Source organism: Thalia democratica, chromosome 2, assembly GCF_965202585.1.
Source record: "Thalia democratica chromosome 2, ktThaDemo2.hap1.1, whole genome shotgun sequence".
Taxonomy (NCBI): domain Eukaryota; kingdom Metazoa; phylum Chordata; class Thaliacea; order Salpida; family Salpidae; genus Thalia; species Thalia democratica.
The window spans coordinates 61,277,628-61,296,064 of NC_139166.1; the positions used below are offsets into that span (position 1 = coordinate 61,277,628).

The following is an 18,437-nucleotide window of genomic DNA, read 5'->3' on the forward strand; positions in this document are numbered from 1 at the left end:
CGTTCAAAACTTTTCTTAAAACAGTGTGGCCCGCGAGCAATTAATTTTTGTAAAAAAATTGGCCCGCGACTTATTAAAGGCTGCCAACCTTGATCTAGGCTTAACCTTTAAAAAAACATTAAGAGGACCATGTTGAGTTTTACTTGGGAGGTTTTCTTAGCTTAATAAATTAAAATCTCTTTGTATAGTAACATTCTCATACTGTTGGTTGTTTTGTTTGCAACTAATACTTTTAGATAAACTTTAATAGATAAAACTAAAGTTGACATTTTAACCATACATTAACAACATTGTCATTAACAAGATAAACTTATGCTTACAAAAAGAGTATTAAATTGCTGACCATGCACTTGTGAATTGAAAGGATAATTAATCAATAAATATTTAGTGAACAGTTTCATAAAGAAAGTTGTAAGGTATTTGAAAAATTTATGTACTGTGAGTTAAGAATGAAACTTTTGGGTGAATGTAAATTGTGTCATGTAAGTGCGCCACTTGTGATACAAACACTTGTGCTAGACATATAAGAGCACCAAATCAAGTATAAACCAGTGGTGAAGTATAAGCTGGTTCACAAATGCCGGAGTTAGGAAAGTGTCATTTCGCGTTAATAAACGGAAGAAAATGCACTGGGGTTAGAGCCATTCAGCTTAAACAAGCAATAGAAATGACGGGGTTAGTGAAGGTCGCGTTGAGAAACTCAAGCATTCATGTGACGTAGGATTAGGTAGGGTAAAAAATGACTGGGGTTTTTAAAAACTTTATATCAAGCAGTTAGTTTAATTCAAGTTTGGGAGTAGGTAAATTTATAAAAATGTAATATGTGGTAACAAGTTAATGGTAAAATTTAAGAACAATTCAAAAGTAACATAGTCAACATTCAAACATAAAAAAATTGTTTTTTTTTTAAATGCATTGTCTTGAAAAACCTAAATACAATGCTTTACATACTAAATTTTCGTTTGTTAAGTAATTTTTAAACAAAACAACAGAATGAGATGCTAATAGGGCATCTTACACAAAAACATAAAAGTAGCTTGTCGCTAGATGCTAGTTTCAATTGCCTTAAATTTATCTAGATGATTTGTATACACAAATCAGTTTTAACAACAACTTGTATAGCGTTATAAAGTGGACATATTAACTTAATACAGGGTTGCCACTTTTAGGAGCAAAAAAGTCGGACTGAGTTATTTGTATTGATAGCAAACAAAGTTTTTAGCAAAAAAATGTTAGCTTAAGTCAGTAAAACTAGCCTGATATTAATTGAATTTTTCAAAACTAAAATTTGTATTGCAAAAACAAACATAAGCTTGTTATATAACTTTAAAAAGTGATTTATATGCATGCTTCTTTAAAAACCAAATCAAACTGGCATGGAAATTTAATCTAGCTTGAGCAAGTGGCAACCCTGTTTATTATTAAACACCCTACTACTAATCATTAATTTATTATTAGCAAGTATCAAGGTTGTCACTCATTTAATAAAAAAGACTAAGAAGAAACTGTAAACTGAACAAGCATATTGGAACAAGAAAAAATTTAACTTAATCAACTCATTTTCTGACCCAACTTTTAAACACTCCTTTTACCGATAAGTTTCAATACACCCTTAATAATTATGTAAGTTATAAAAGCTAATGTCTGTTTAAAACTATCCTTTAAATTTCTAAATAAAATATTTCAACATGGCAACTTATACTGACCAAATGTGAAAAAAGATTAAAAGGAAAAATATATATACTTAATTTTTATTTTTTTACTTGATCATTGTTTAATTTAAAACAACAATGAAGTATTTCAATGCAGTTTAAACTGAATCAAGTTTAGCTAAAGTTTAACAAACTTACTTTAATTAAACCAATTTGTTCTTAGCGGAAATTGCAAAAGTTTCCAAAAATACCAAGCTCGCAAGAAAGAGTGACAACCTTGATGTAAATTGCAAAGAAAACTAATAAAAATTTATTAATAGTAGAATATAACTGATAAAAAAAAACTCAAGCGGGAAAATACAACAAAAATGAACGTATAAAAATCAGTAAACAAAAAAAAGTTAAAAGATAAATAAAAACCAAGTTTAAGTTTTAAAAAAGCATTCTAAACATTAAATATTTTAAATGAATAAAAAAATATAAGGTAATATTTTTTAAAATCAAAAATTTAACTATTTTAAGATGTGTTTCGAAATGTAATTAGTTTAAAAAATCATTAAAAATTACATATATTTCAACATATAAAACTTCAAAGGAATACAAAACTATTTTACATCTTTTAATATGATAAGTAAGTAGTTCTTTAGAGTTTCCCAAACATTGTCAAAATCAAATTTGAAACCTTATCAAATAATCTGAATTTTTTTTAACATACTTAGACAAAATTTGTGTATTTAGTACAGTTAATATCGAAACCAAACATGTATTTATTTTACTATTCTGCAAGTATGATGATACTTAATTTACTAAATACACAACTTTGTTTAAATAAATTATTAAATCTGATATAAACACTTAATGTAGCTTGAGTTTTTTAATTTACAAATCATAGTTCATAGGATCATAGTTTTGTGGAATTACAACAAAACTCAGTGGTTCATAAATGGCTAAAACATTAGCTACATTTAGAATAAGAACTTGGAATTTATTTAATAAATAAATATGTTCAAATAAAATGACCTATGTAACCAACTTAAGCTAAGTTTTAAAAATAAAACTTAGTAAGTTTTTCTTACATGATAAGCTTTTACTTAAAAAACTATCTAACTTGAAGCTTTTCAAATTATACGATATTTTTTTAATTAATGCTGACCAAAAAATTTTAACACATTATTACAAAATTAATTAACAGGTTTTATTTTACAATAACACTACCAATTTCTTTTAAGACTATTTAAAAACTGCATAACAAACTTCTATAGTTGGAAAGTATACTTAAAAGAATTAAAAACGTCGGCCAAAAGCTTTTGTTTATAAAATACGGTTTTAACCTTTGGCGTAGTAAAGCGACTTTTGGCCAAAATGGTTTTGGTTACTAAGCGTACCCGGTAGCATGTACAATGTACAAGCTACTGCCTTCGCTACAAAAGTTTGTACCTTAGTGTATCTTATAAACATAGATATTTTAAAACATTATTGAAAATAAAAACCATAACATAAAAAATTGTAATGCAGTTTTATAATAACTTTAATGATATAAACTTATGTAAAGTAGTTATTTTATTTTTGTAATAAAATTTTATGATCAGCAAAAATTTTAGTGTTGTATACAGTTTTTTCTAAATTAAATAATTATTTTTACAGTACAACTGAGTGCTAAAAGGAAGTAGAATAAAAATACAACCTAGTAAACTATTTTTACTCAGTGTATTAAAAATTGTGTTGCAATTTATCTAACTATCAAATAAATTAAATAGATGACTATTGTAAACTTAGTTGAACAAAATTAAAATGACTAGTTATTACAAGTTATTAAATTGTCTAAGCAAACTCTAAAAACAAGTTTTAAAATATCACAAGTGAAGACTTTTCAATTATAGAAAAATATTTAAATTATACGAATTATACTTAGTACTTTGTCTTCCAAGTGGACCCCCTACCCCTTGTTCTTCCCAATCCAGGAGCACCAGGCTTGCCGAAACCTTCCAGGACATCCTCAAAAACATGTAGAAATTGAGCCCCAGCCACAAAATGTCACGGATCTTTTTGCAATATTACCCTGTTGTGGTATAAAATAGTTGTTTGAAAACGATAAAACATGTTTAAGCTTCTGAAGTTACAATAAAGATTTAATAAAATAAACTTTTATCATACATATTTATATATTATGTATTAAATGATAAAAAAAAAGCGCTCAAAAATTTTGGTCTAAGGACCTGGTGAACAAAGGAACCTTTCGATATCGAGTCGTACACCACATGCTTACTAAGTTTTTTACGAGCTATTACACATAGTTCTATTTTTCATTTAAGTATTTAAGTCTTTAGTAATAAAACAATCAGTTAAACGAAAAGAAAAACGAAAGAAAAAAAAACTGAACGAAAATTAACTGTATTTTGTGTTTAATATTGTACAATGAATCTTTTTTAGTAACATAAGAACTAAAAAATATATGTAACTTTAAATAAACTTTTAAAAGAAGATAAACAACACTAATAACAAGCGCGTGAATACTTGAATTATAGGTTACAACTTCTTTAAAGAAAGTAAATTATAATACGCTGAAATATTTTTACGAAATTTTTTTATAAATATTTTGTTCTAAAAAGGTAACTTTTATTTAATTTAATAATAAAACTTAAACAGTAAAAACAATTTTACATTTGAACAGTTAAATTAACTATTGTAATTTTTTTTTAAGAATTTTAAAGAAGTGATTTTTACAATAACTGAACTTAACTTTTATAAATGAAAATATGAAGATAAGTACTGTAAAATTTATGCTTTTGTTAAGAAAAAAACAACAATATTTCTAACAATAATGATAATAACTATAAATTTCTTTCTATTTTAAATTTTTTTTTTTTAATACTTGTCCAAGTCTAAAACTGTAATAATAGAAAGCAAACAACATTTGCAAACATAAAAAAGACGAGTTTTTTCTTCGATTACCGCAAAAAAAGAGACTTTTTAACTTAAGTTTGCTTGAAACAGTTATCTTAGCTTACTATTTAAATACTTTATTTTCTGCTAAAGTAAAAACATCTATATCTATTCTTTTTACATTTGTATGCTAAAAAAAAAAAGTTTGTAAGTATTCTGAACTTAATTCAAAAAAGTTAATTCTTAAAGAATAATTTTTTTAAATAAATAATAGAAAATGTTAAAACCTAGACTAAACTAATGTTACTGTAATCAAACAAATCAACTTTCGAACAAATAAAACAAAAATATCAAAAAATAAATAAAAATTTGCATATAAAATTACAAATACTATTAACTCCTTCAACAAAAGTAAAAAGACGAGTAGGAATGATCACTAATGACTTTGAGAATCACTATTTAAAAGATAACTTTTAAGTTCATCCTGGAACTATCCCAAATGACTTATATATTTTAAACATAATGGTAGCTTAGTCCATAACTTACTTCCTTGGAAGGATAGTGATTTATGACCTATTTTGCTGTTGAATCTAGGTAGGAAAAAAATTTGTTTCTCTAGACATGGTATTATAACTATGGACATTTTTTACACTTTTATAGTAATTTATAAATTTATCTGGTAACATAAATATGTTAAACTTAACCAACCTATTTCATATAGATATATTGCTTTACTTTGTTTATATAGTATAGACAATTTAAACATAACAACATATTAATTACGTAAATTTGTATATAACAATAAAGAGCTATAATTTATTATATTTTCTGTTTTTGTTTTCAACAAACAAAAGTATATATCTGAAATTTATTTAGTATAAAATATAAGATTTATGATGAACAAGTCATATTTACTAAAATGGTTTTTGAGAAAAAAAAGTAAAATCCGTGGTAGGCAATTGTATTTTTTATATGTAAAACTAAAATTATAAATTACAAGTAGAAAATCAAATGAGTAATAAAACAAACACATATAAGACATCACAGTTTACTCACAAGATACTAAATAACATAATTGTAAACTTTTATTGAAAATACCTCAAGATTGCTTTCCGCATTAGATTTTGGCAAAAAAAACGTTTCTCAGCAAATTTGTTTTTGAACACATGACCCGTAGTTTTTTGATCCCACGTTTAAAGTATTAACGACAATGTAGCTCTATATACAAAATAAAAAGTTATTTTAATTTTCAAGACAATTTTGTAAAAAACCTTTTCAATGCAACCATACAGACTAAAATGCTTTCTACGTTAGTTTTTAAATTATTTTTTCTTTCAAGTAGAAGGGTATTTTTTAAAGGTGTAGTTGAAATATTAACAACTTGCTCAAGAAAAAAACAGAACATTTCAACAAATTAATTTAAAAATGAAAAAGGTATAATTTTGTGAAATATTCTTTTTGTTTGCTTTTTCTGTAAGGAGCCTATTGAACAAACTGATTTTGATACCCTATATTTCAAATAGTTTGAATTTTTAAAGCAAATAAAAGAGCCTGAAAACTATGATCAAACTCTATAAACTTGGCCACTGTTCAATACTTTACAGAGATCAACTTGTTGAAACAAGGTGGGCTGCCTATAACCTTAAATTAATACTTTTAAAGCTACTTTCAAGGGCACATTACAAAAGCAAAGATTTTTCTCAGCACGCTTTTAAACCTAATAAATAATTCTTACTAAGTATTAATATATTTTGAAATTTAAAAAAGTTTATACTTGAGACTAGTTTTGCCAAATCTTTACACTAGACCAGGGTTTCCTGAAGTGGCCAATATGTCCTCCTTGAAAAGGGATGGCCGTGAGTAGTAGTAAGGGCCATGTTTTGAAACATACACTAGATATTCTGGAGTTAGTGATGTAGAAAAAACGTCTTTGGCGTATTTAGGAGTAATTATGAAATTTATACTAAATATTAGAGTAAATTTAGCTGTAAAAGAAGGCAAGAGGTCATAAATTGAAACTTACACTAGATATTCTGGAATTAATTATGAATAGCAAAAAAAGGTGCTAGACGAATTTTAGGGTAGTTTTTTAAGAAATCTTGTTGAAGGGGATAACATATTTTCTAATTTCTTTGAAGGTTATGAAAAAATTTGGAATACCCTGCACAACACAGTTTAGATCAGGTTTACTCAAAGAACAAATAATTTTTGAATGAGTAGACACTTATGGCAACTTTAGTAGGTTAGGGGCAAAACTTGGTAAATTAGTTTAGGGACAGTTAAGTTTAAATTTTAGGCGGTCATTAGGTAAAATTTAAACTAGGGTTTAAAAAGAGAGCAGTGTCAATGAAGAGTTTACGACTGATATCTGGAAAACAGAAACCAAATATTTTTAATTTTATTAAAGGGTAATAAATAATATTGAGTTTGAAAAACCTCATGTAAATGCTATGAAGGTCATGGTTTAAATGGCTTTATACAGATATAAAAAAATTGATACTAAGTACAAAGATTATTACAGAAACAAAGTCACATATAAGTTGAATTAAGGGCATATGGGGTCTGACATATTTTTTTATTAAAAATAACATTTGATCTCATGTGGAAGCTTAAAGTACAAACTACAAGCCAGTTTTTAAAGAATAAAAAATCTTATTCAACTTTTGAGATATTGTAAATTTAATAAAAATTTTCAATACAAACGTATGGACCGCAAAATTTTTGGGATTAGTTTTCTACGAATTTTAAAAAATCACTAAAATCTATATTCCCCTCCATTTTTTGAGCTAATGACATCAAACTTAAAGGAAACGTTCCTTTTATAGTTGAAAAGACTTTGAATGTTAGGATTTTAAACAAATTTGATTAAAAAAACAGAAAAATAGGTGGCTTTTATTAATAAAAATTTTATTTCTTAAAATTAAAAAAGCATTCAATCTTTTTAACATTTATTAATACACTTTCTGTGAAAATTTGAAGATTACAAAATAAATAAAGGAGATAGATTATTAGTGAAATGGTCTTTTTTCGCATTTTTAGTTTATGCCTTTCATTAGAAACCTATTGAGGTCATAAACTTTGATCACTCATATATCAAAAATTACTTTGAATAATTTTATCAAGCGGTTAAAAATGACTGATAGCTCAGATAAAACTCTATAAAGTAAGATCAACTTGAAAAAATCAAAGTGATCTTACTATACGAGTTTCATTCTCAAGTGATAAATTTTACATGAAATAAAAAAAAAAAATTTTGGTAAGTCAACAGCTTAAAAAATAACTTTAAATTATGTCGAATAAATAAATTCAAATAAATACCAAATTTAGAGATTTAGCTAGTAAAACTAAAGTAAAGGTATGTTTATTAATAGGTTGTTAATAATTTTGTTTTTCCATTAAATGCTACTTGCGTATTTAAATTAGGTCGCTCTTCCTCAATCAATATTGATTCCAGGCTGTAGAGTTCGCTTTGCTTACATCGTTTCAAAACTTTAAAGTTTTGAACTATGTCAGAGTTTTGACAGGGTGTGCAATTAAAAAGATGTTCAAAAACAGCGCAATAACCAAACATTTTTTTAATTGCACACCCTGTCAAAACTCTGACATACTACAAAACTTTAAACCTATTGATATTAAGTTGCAAAATGATATATAAATACGTTCAAAAACTTTCCTATAATAGTACTTATGAAAAAACTTTCAAGGTACAAGATTTTTTTTATGTGCATACTTTTTTACTTATGAAAAATCAAACTTCATCTCCAAAGTAAACGCAGCAGCAGCACACCGCATGCGACAGAACCATTACAGTGAGGCTGATGTTTCCGAGCAGGAACGTTGATATGTCGTCCGACTGCTGGTCAAACTTGTACATCAAGTTCACCACCGGTACGAACACCTGTGGTGAAAACCAGATTAGGATGGCGGTCTAAATTATTCAGTGTTTTTAAGTGATCTTTTTGTTTTTTAAAATGGTCTTATGCATTTTAACTATGTCAAAATATTATCACAAACAAAAAATTTGACTTTCTGTAACTTTTGTTAAATCAGACCTATTATTTGACTTTTTAAATAATGTGATTTTGAAAACTGTAGAAAAATTGTATTAGAAAAAAAATATTGATAGAATATGAAAATTTAACATATAATAAAAACGGTTTTCACTTTTTCAGGAATAAAAGTATATGATTGGTGGTTATAATTTTGATCATTTACACGAAAAACTGAGTAAAAAACTAAATTAATGACACCTTTTGTTTAAAATTTCCTCAAAACATTGAACTTTTAGACATTTCAAAGCTTTTTCAAAACAAAAATTTAAAAAGCAACAAAATAATTTATGAACCAGATCAAGAAAACTTTACACGCAAACATTACTGCAACCAACTGCTAACCCATCCGAGCATGGAGTATCTGTAGAGGTAGAGTTTCATGTCAAACAGTTCGGTCAGCCTCGGGTGCAGCTCGTAACCCATGAAACTGTCGCACACAACGTTGCCGGTAGTCGCATACGGGTTTCTATCCTCGTCGTTTGTGTTGTATGACTGTGAAGAACATGGTAAAAACGTTTATGTATTATAATGTTTGTTGTTTTTGTGAAACTTTTGCATGACTCAGTTGTTACATAGTTTGACAAATTAAAGATTTATTGCATTGAAGTTTATTTGTTCTATGATTCATTTGGCATTACTTTTGTTATTTGTTTTAAAACACTAGTCTTTATTGAGATGCTAAATTAATTTTATTGTACTTCTATGTAAATACTATTTAACGTGTAAAACATTATCAGAAGCTTCTATAATAGCAATTAAAAATTGAATCTTAAAACTGAAATAACCAAAAGTTAAACATTAACTTAATTTTTATTATTGTTTTTATTACAAAAAGTGTTTTAGTATTTCAGAACAAAAAACAAAATTTTTAAAGTCTATTACAAATAGTTCTACAATATAAAAATAATTAACTAACTACTGACTAAGTAATAAAAATCAAGACTACGAAAATAAACCACTTTAAAACTATTATATGACTCATTTTAATACTTTACAAACAAACTCTGATAAAGAAGAAATCTGCCCAATGTATGCGATTATGGTTGAATTGACGAGGAGTTTTAAATAATTGTCATGTACAAATTCATTTATAAGATTTCCTTTGCCCTCGTGATACTTGAACATACCAAAGTATATGGCAGTGAAAATTGCTAGTGTTGATTTTGCTGTAAAATTTTGAATTATTTTTGAAATTGTTAACATATTTTTACTAAAAATAAGTTTTACAACTTTATATTTATGAATATAATCTTAATTGTTAGAAAATACATTTATTTTACATAAATTGCAACAGTTAAAGGGCATAGGGAGGGTCAAAAACTTTTTGGCTCTTATTTTAAAGCTTAAAGTTTATACTATACGATTAATTTTATAGAACAAAATATTTTGATTAATTTTTGATATATAACAAGTTTTGTAAAAAAAATCCGACACAACTGTACGGAAACAAAAATTTTCAAGTTAATTTTCTCTGAATTTTGAAAAATTTACTAAAAAAGATAGATTTTTAGTGAGATAGTCTATTTTTGCCCTCTTAGTTCCGCCTCCTAAAAAGAACCTATTGAACGCTTTAACTTTGATCGCTTATATCTCAAAAGTTACTTTGAATTTTAACAAGTGGTAAAAAGTTTTAAGTAGCTCATCTAATTATATTTAAAAAAGACAAAAAAATTTAAAAGTTATTACCCTCCTGTGCCTTAAATTTGTTGAAGATAATTTAAAATTTTTTGTGGTTACAACTTATTTACAATATTTACTAAGTACAGGGTTTCCACTCGTTTTTTCTAAATTTTTTCCAGGTTTTCCAAATTTCTTCCAGGTTTTTAAAAGTAAACATTTTTGGGTCTATTTTTAGTTTTAAGTTAATTTCTATAAAAAAAACTGTCTTGAATAGTACAAAAACATTTAAAAGATGCTGTAAAGTTACTTTAAATGTGTTTTTTAATACAAAACTTTTTTGATGATGACAAAAAAATCTTATTTATATGATAGATTTTTTGTGTCAAATTGAAATTTTAGTACTGAAAATGTTAAAATTATTAAAAGTTCCAGGTTTCTCCAGGTTTTTTCCAAAATTTTCTCAAATTCCAGGCTTTTCCAGGTTATTTTTGCCTAAATTGTCGAATTCCAGGTTTTTCAAGGTTTTTCCAGGTAAAGTGGCAACCCTGTAAGTACTTTTAATAATAAATACATTAAAACAGAAAGAAAAAAAAAAGATAATTATATTTTGTAAAAATAGATGCTAGGCTAATATTGTACTTTTTTTATCAATCACTATATCCTAATAATTAAGCTTTGAGTCAGAAAACTATAGCTAATAAGTTGGAACCAAGTAATATTTAGTAATATAGCTAAAAAAACAGCAAAATGTTAAAAAACAAAAGTTAAAAAGACGTGTCTTTCAATAAAAGTCTTATGTTATGCTTAAATTTTTATAAAATATAACAAGAAAACTTCAATTAATGTATCGAACTTAAAAAATTTTACTTGTTAATATTTTTATCTTAACAGATTAAATGAAGCTAAGTTACAGAATAAATAAAATACTTATATTTTTTAAACTTTCTAAAAACTCACAAAACAAAGATGAAGTTTAAATTAAAACTTGCAGAAAAAACAAAGAGTAAAATTAAAAACTGTAAACCATTTAAAACTAGTAAATTTATCAATGAAAACATTACATATGTAGAACAATGTAGCTCATTGTACTTTATTCTATAATATATTGTTGTGTTTATAGATCATTCATTATTTAAAATAAACTAAAATGTAATAAATAAATAAATGAAACTCTTTAACATTTAATTACATGATTTAAAACCAAACCTCAAATCCTGTCTTTGTGTTTTTTGCACCTTTTATTTCAGTGGCAACATTATAAAAAGTTAAGATTAAATAAAAATCATAATAAAGTAAAACACAAAGTAAATAAACAAACCAGAAACTTTGTACTTGAGTATTTTTCCGCTGGTGGTCACGGGAGGTCCGTCGTGGGTGGGGGCGGGAAGGGCATGCACAAAAGCAACTAACAAAAAGTAACCAATCAGGAACTTCCAAGTCTGTTACCAATGTCACCACTTCCTCTAAAAGTCTTCAAATTCAAACTGTTGAATAATACTTTGCTATGAATGGTTACATTGGTGTTTTCATAAGTACTGTCATATGAATATTAAGTATTTTAAGGGCATAGGGGGGTAAACACCCTTTTTTGGTTTTTGATCTTATATTATATAGTTTTTTTTAAGCTACAAGATGCTTTTTACAGATTTTAAAAATTCAAAATAATTTTTGAGATAGTGTCAAAGTCGGAGACAACAATAGGATCCTTATGGGAGGCGCAAACTAAAACAGCAAATAACTAGAAATCACTAAAAATCTATCTCTTCCTACGTTTTTTGAGATAACTACCTCAAATTTTCAGGAAATGTTCCTTGCAATATTTAAAAAATTTTGTCAGAACAGAATTTAAAAAAAATTAAAAAATAAAAATTTTAAAAGATAAAAACTAAAAAAAAACTGTTTTATTTGTTTATTTATTATCTAATTTTTTTTTAATATAATTTATTAAAAGTTCCTTCTGACAGAATTTTCCAAATGTATCAAGAAACATTTCCTGAAAATTTGAGGTACTTATCTCAAAAAACGTAGGAGAAGATAGATTTTTAGTGAAATAGTCTATTTTTGCTGTTTTAGTTTGCGCCTCCCATAAGGAACCTATTGTTGCCTCCGACTTTGACCAGCTATATCTCAAAAATTATTTTGATTTTTTTTAAACTGTAAAAAGCATTTTGTAGCTTAGTAAAAACTATATAAAATAAGATCAAAAACCAAAAATGGGTGTTTACCCCCCCCCCCCCCACGCCCTATGCCCTTAATGTAAATGTTAGCTTATAAAGTTTTTTATCATTATTAAGGGCATACGTGGGGTTACACTTATGTTTAAATTTAGTCTTGTTTTTTATATAACTAATTAAGCTACTTATTACTTATTACCACTTATTAAAGTTCTAATTAACTTTTGAGATATTAGCAATCAAAGTTAGGGCATTCAATAGGTTTTTTATGGGAGGTGCAAACTAAAAGGGCAAAGATAGACTGTTTGACTAAAATCTATCTCCTCCTTCAGTTTTTGAGCAATTGTTTTAAAAATTTCTCAGAAGTTTTCTTTAAAGAATTTTGAACAACATGTAGGAAACATATTTTTTATTTGTGTGAATAAAATTTGTTTTATAAAAAGTAAAAAATATTTATTTTTTGTTTGTTGGTCAGAATTCTTTTAAAGAGTTTTTTCAAAAAATCTGCTTACTTTTCAAGTTTTTTGTAATATTGAAAAGTACACTTCCTAAAACTTTAATTGAATTGCTTTTAAAATGAAGGAGGAGATAGATTTTAAATAAATTTTTCAAAATTCCAAGAAAACCTGCCGTGGAAATTCTTGAATCCTCGTATTTACTACAAAACTGGTTATTTCAAAAAGTTAGTTGAAATTGTTTTATTCCATAACAAGTATCTTATAGTATTTACTATATAGTATATACTATAAGCTTTCAATTATAAGCCAATGTTAATTTTTGTAAAACTAAAAACAATGGATCTCCATATGCCCTGAAACCAGTGGTTCCCAACCTTTTAAATGCCCAGCACCCCTTGCAGTACATGTAATGATTTATTTAAGAACAATTTTATAGAAAACAATAAAGATTTATTTATCAATGTTTTTATAGTGGTCTATATTAACAAGAATGAAATATATGGAAATTAAAAAATACAACAAATTGCATAAGTTTTTTTCTAAGGTAAAAAACAGCAGAACTCAGACTCCTTCTGCACTGATAAACGTTTTCTGAAGGTCAAGCAAGTGAGTTTTAAGCTCATCACTCGTTATTCTACCTGCCCTATCTTTAAATAAGTTAAAAAACAATTAACTTTTTATCAAACAAATAAATATGAATCTATTTTTAAACACAAAAACAAAAATTTCATTTTTCACTAACAAAAATAAAAACAAAAAACTAATTCTATGTCTTTAAAAAAACTCTTATTGACACTTCGTTTGGCAAATACTCACAACGTATTTAACAAAGTATTAAGTTTTTATTACACTTTTTCTTGAAAAGATTTAGAATTCAACAAAAGATCCACTTTAAATTTAATGACCATTTTTTCCTATTTATTATTAAATTATACATAAATTTTATTCTTTATTACTAAATTAGTATTGAATTTGAAAGCTAAAGTTAAAATTATTAAATTATACTAAGGCGCAATTATCATTTTTTTTTTCTAATGATTTGAATTGCTTGTTAGCTTTAAAAATTGATAGTTATGTTTAGTTAACAAAGTTTTGGCTTACAGTCACCCAAGTTAAAGAAAAATCTCCTTATCTATCAAACAAAATTTAAAATCCATCTTGCACCCCTTTGAATGCTGCCTCGCACCACCAAGGGGTGCGAGCACCCCTGGTTGGGTAACCCTGCCTTAAACTGAACAATATTTCTTAGACATGAGTATATGTCTAAGGCCATAGGATGGGTCCACCATGTTTTTTAAAAGTTGATTTTAATTAGTTGAGTTTCATCAAAACATTCAGACAGTTTTCACTGCTTAGGTAAACTTTGAGCAAATTTTGAGATATTGTGATCTACGCTTGTGAGTCTAATAGGTTTTATATGGAAGGCAAAGCAATGTTAGTTTACTAAAAAAATATTTTCTTCTTTTAAACTATCTACTTTGACTGTTTACATTAAGTTTGTTAGTATTATCTTTTTTTAATTTTAGAACAGTTCTATAATTTCTTTTATTTCTTTTATTCAAATTTCAAAATTTGAAAAATCTTAAACTACTTTATTAATGTTTGAAAACTTTATATCTCTAGCTTATAAAACAAAGATATCCATTATGGAATTCTAACTTCTTGTGGTAATAAGCAATAAAAATAGATATGAGTTTGTAAAAAAAACTTTCTATGATACTGACTAAAAAATCAATTAAAATGTTTATACTATATGACTTTAGAAAGTGATTTGTATTTATTTCATACTAAAAAAATCCATTAAAAAGCTAATACAAAAAAAACTTAATCCCCCATTATGTTTTGAATCATGCTACAACTTTTATCTGATGTTTTGAAATTAAAAGACTTTAAACAAGATAAGACTGAAGAAATAGAAAAAATAAATCATTAAGTTAGAAAAATACTTTATGTAATTATTTTAAGTTTTAAATTATTATTCTTTAATTCACTTTAATAAAATTTTTTATAACTTTAAAAGTTTTAACTGTTCCTAAAAATTGCAAAAAGTTTTTTATATTTATTGAACCAATTATTGAATAAACAAACAAGCCATAGTAACATATACAAGCATGCTTTTAAAAATGCACCAATTGTTATTTAACAAAAAGTTTTTATAATTTAACAAGAAAAAAAAATAGTTATATATTGAAACTTCTATCATGAAAACCAGACATACACTAGTTTCAATAGCCTAGTTTAAAAAATAAACAATAAATCATATATAAAAACTTTTTATAATAACAATCACAGACATACATTACAACCACACATGATTTTTTCTAACTCTTTTGCAAATAATAAACTCATTCACACAACTAACTTCGTTATACTGACTTTTCAAGTCAACAGTGATGTATATGAGAGTAATAAATATGACAGGAAGCGCTGTCATTGTCAGGAAACATCCAATTGACCCTTCAAATTCCTGCCTGAACTCTTTTTACTTGTCTACCATTTCATTTTTTATAAAAAAGCTAAATTTATCATAAAAAAAGTTTAATTTCTACTTAATTTAATTTTGTATAACTTTTTCATCTCTACCATTTCTAAAAAACAAAAAAAAAATTATGTTTAACTATGACAAAGTTTTAATATTTGTTAATTCAAAAATTTAATAATTTTATTGTTGGGCTATGGAAGATTGACATTAATTTTTACAAAGTTAACACTGGCCCTTATATGAAAGCTAAAATTATTTACTATAAGACACTTTTTACACAAGTAAAAAAAGGGTTTTGATTTAAACTCATTTAAAAAAAAGCTCCCACACAAATATTGAGGACAAACTTTTAATTTATGACTTTTTACAATTTTTTTTTTAATTAACTAAAAATCTATCTTATTGTTTATTTTTCAATAATTTAATCCCAAACTTTCAGGAAATTTTTTGGTGTAATCAGGGTTCTTGCGCAAATTTTTTTTTCATTTAGCCTGACATTTTTCAAAGTATAGAAAATCCCCTTTAGAAGTCATTTTAGGTATTGGGGGTCTAGATCAGTACTATTGTAATCTCCAACTTCAACTAGCTTTATCTCAAAATTATTTTGAGCTTTAAAAATCTGCAAAAAGCAACTCATAGCCTAGTTACAACTCAATAAAATGAGAGTAAATTGTGAAAAAGGTGAGTGAAATGTTCATTTTTTAATTCTTTTAAATTTTGTTGCAACATAATTTTCTAAATATATCAAGGAACACTTTGTGAAATTTTGAGGTAGTTATCTCAAAAAATGTAGGCTAAGATAGATTTTTAGTGAAATAGTCTATTTTTGCTGTTTTAGTTTGCGCCTCCCATAAGGAACCTATTGTTGCCTCCAACTTTGACCAGATATATCTCAAAAATTAATTTGAATTTTTAAAATTTGTAAAAAGCATCTTGTAGCTTAATAAATATTTTATAAAATAAGATCAAATTTCGAATAAATAGTGTTTCCCCCCCCCCCCCCCCCCTTAACATAACAAATTCAGTGATAAGTTTTCAAAGCAGTGTTATTTCTATCTAATACTAGTGTAAATTTTTTAATAAATATTACTAAACACAACTATTCAATCTAATTAAGCACTAAGTAAAAACATTATAACCAGAAGAATTATCATAAAACAACGTGCTTGTCGTGTTTCATTAATATTAACATAAGTAAAAATGTTTAATACAGTATTTTGACTAATACTTAAAATTCATACATAATTATAAATCCTAAACTCTAAATAAATACAGTGATTGTTGATGTCATATCAGATTTAAAAAGCTTACACTAAAATTAAAAAAATTCTTTAATATTTTGTTCTTGTAAAGAAAAATGAATTGTACCTAAAATTTGTTCCCCCACAAAACTTAGTACTTATACCTTTAAGCTAAGTTTTAGTATTGTAAATAATAATAACTTTAAACACACAGTAAAATAAATGAATTAACTGCTAAGAGTTTCAATCTAAAAGTATTTGGTATAAAGCCTTTAAATTAGAAATTAAAACAGTTCAACCAACTAAGCTCTGAAAAACTTAGCTGATGTAAACAAATTCAAACAAACAGATAAGTTGTTGAACTATACTGTAATGGTTAAACTGTATCTTTTTTATGAATTTTCATAATTATAATGTATATAACCTACTCAAAACAAAATAATGAAGATTCTTAAAAAATTTTTAGAGATTCAACAAAAGGTTTTAAACATTTATTTTTACAAATACTGACTGATTTTTTCTTTAACAACTTTAGAAATAAATTCACATCTCAATTTGATCTTAAAAAATTTATCAATTTTTTAATCAAAATTTTCAAGCATTTGAATTGATAAAAACTGAGATTCTCAAATTTTCAAATAAAAAAACTGATTTAGCCTGGCGTGCACAAACCCTGTGTAATTTCTAATAGAAAAAATTCTATTGTAATGATTTAAATAACTTTTATGACCAAAATAAAAAATAACCTTTTTTTTATAAGAAATACACTCAAAATCATAAAACACTAGTAAAGTATTACTTATAAATGTTTGAGGAACAATTGCTTTTAATCTGTAGAATAAAAAAGATGTTATTATTTCGAAAGAATTGTTTGCCTTTTTACCATAGTCAATCCAACAGGAACCTATTGAAATATTACATTTTATCCCTCGTATCTCAAAAACTAATATCAATTTAACAAAACCATAAAAAGCAACTGCTCGCTATATTAAAATACTTAAATAATATTAATATTTGAAAAAAGTGCCTTGTCCCCTCTGTTTCAAACTTAATAAGAAGTTACTGATACTCTTCATTATCATATTAATATTAATGAATAATATTTCATTCTGTATTTCATTGTAAAGTTGTAAGATTTTAGAGTTTTCAATGTAGAAAAATATGTGTATACACTTTCTTTTTGAAATAAGCTAAAAAATAGTATCTAAATTTTAATAAACAAAAAGTATTGAATAAAGTAAAGCATTTCATTAAACAAAAATTACTTTTTCATTTTTATAGCACTACTCAGCAGCTAAAGGCCAAAGCTAGGATTTTAAGGTGTTTAAATGCAAATTAAGAATAATTTATTGATGAATGCTTTATATATTAATTTTACACATGTTGGCCATTGGTTTTTAAGAAATTTCTTGCAAGCTTTTAAATATACAAGTTTTCTTGTATTGTTTAAGTAAAAATGAATATATAAGGTAAAAACAAATCAGTCAAACAGAACTGTAATACTAATTTAACTTTGTTAATAAAAAATAAAATTCTATTACACATACATTTTTCATTATATGTAAAAATTATTTTTTATTTTACGTAAATGTTGTTACTTCAAATGCAAAAACTGTTTAAAATTTAAGATTTTTAAACAGTTATTAATAAAAAACTTAATAAAAATTTTAAAAAGTTATTGATAGACTATATTCGAAGCATTTATAAACTCTACTAAAAATCTATATCCTCCTACATTCATTCACCTAAAAATAAAACATTAATAAAAGTTTAAACTTATTTTTTAAATAGCAGTAAAATACTTTGACAAACCAACCTTTTTGTAAATAAAAAATATATAAAAACAAAAAGCAATTTTAATCTTTATAGATAAAC

At 25.6% G+C, this 18,437-nt stretch overlaps 1 long non-coding RNA gene across 3 annotated transcripts; it reads right to left on the reverse strand.

Annotated features, from left to right (window-relative positions):
- Positions 1-3,581: 3,581 nt before the first annotated feature.
- LOC145829994 (uncharacterized) lies at positions 3,582-18,437 on the reverse strand. 3 transcript variants are annotated; one of them, XR_014369596.1, is made up of 6 exons: positions 18,379-18,437; positions 11,526-11,691; positions 9,591-9,753; positions 8,930-9,079; positions 8,290-8,433; positions 3,582-3,711 (listed from the first exon to the last, which is right to left on the reverse strand). It is a non-coding gene; the product is annotated as an uncharacterized LOC145829994 (long non-coding RNA). The 3 variants fall into 3 exon arrangements; XR_014369595.1 differs by lacking the exon at positions 18,379-18,437 and adding an exon at positions 15,202-15,325; XR_014369597.1 differs by lacking the exon at positions 18,379-18,437 and adding an exon at positions 15,202-15,325 and having other exon boundaries at positions 3,584-3,711; positions 8,266-8,433.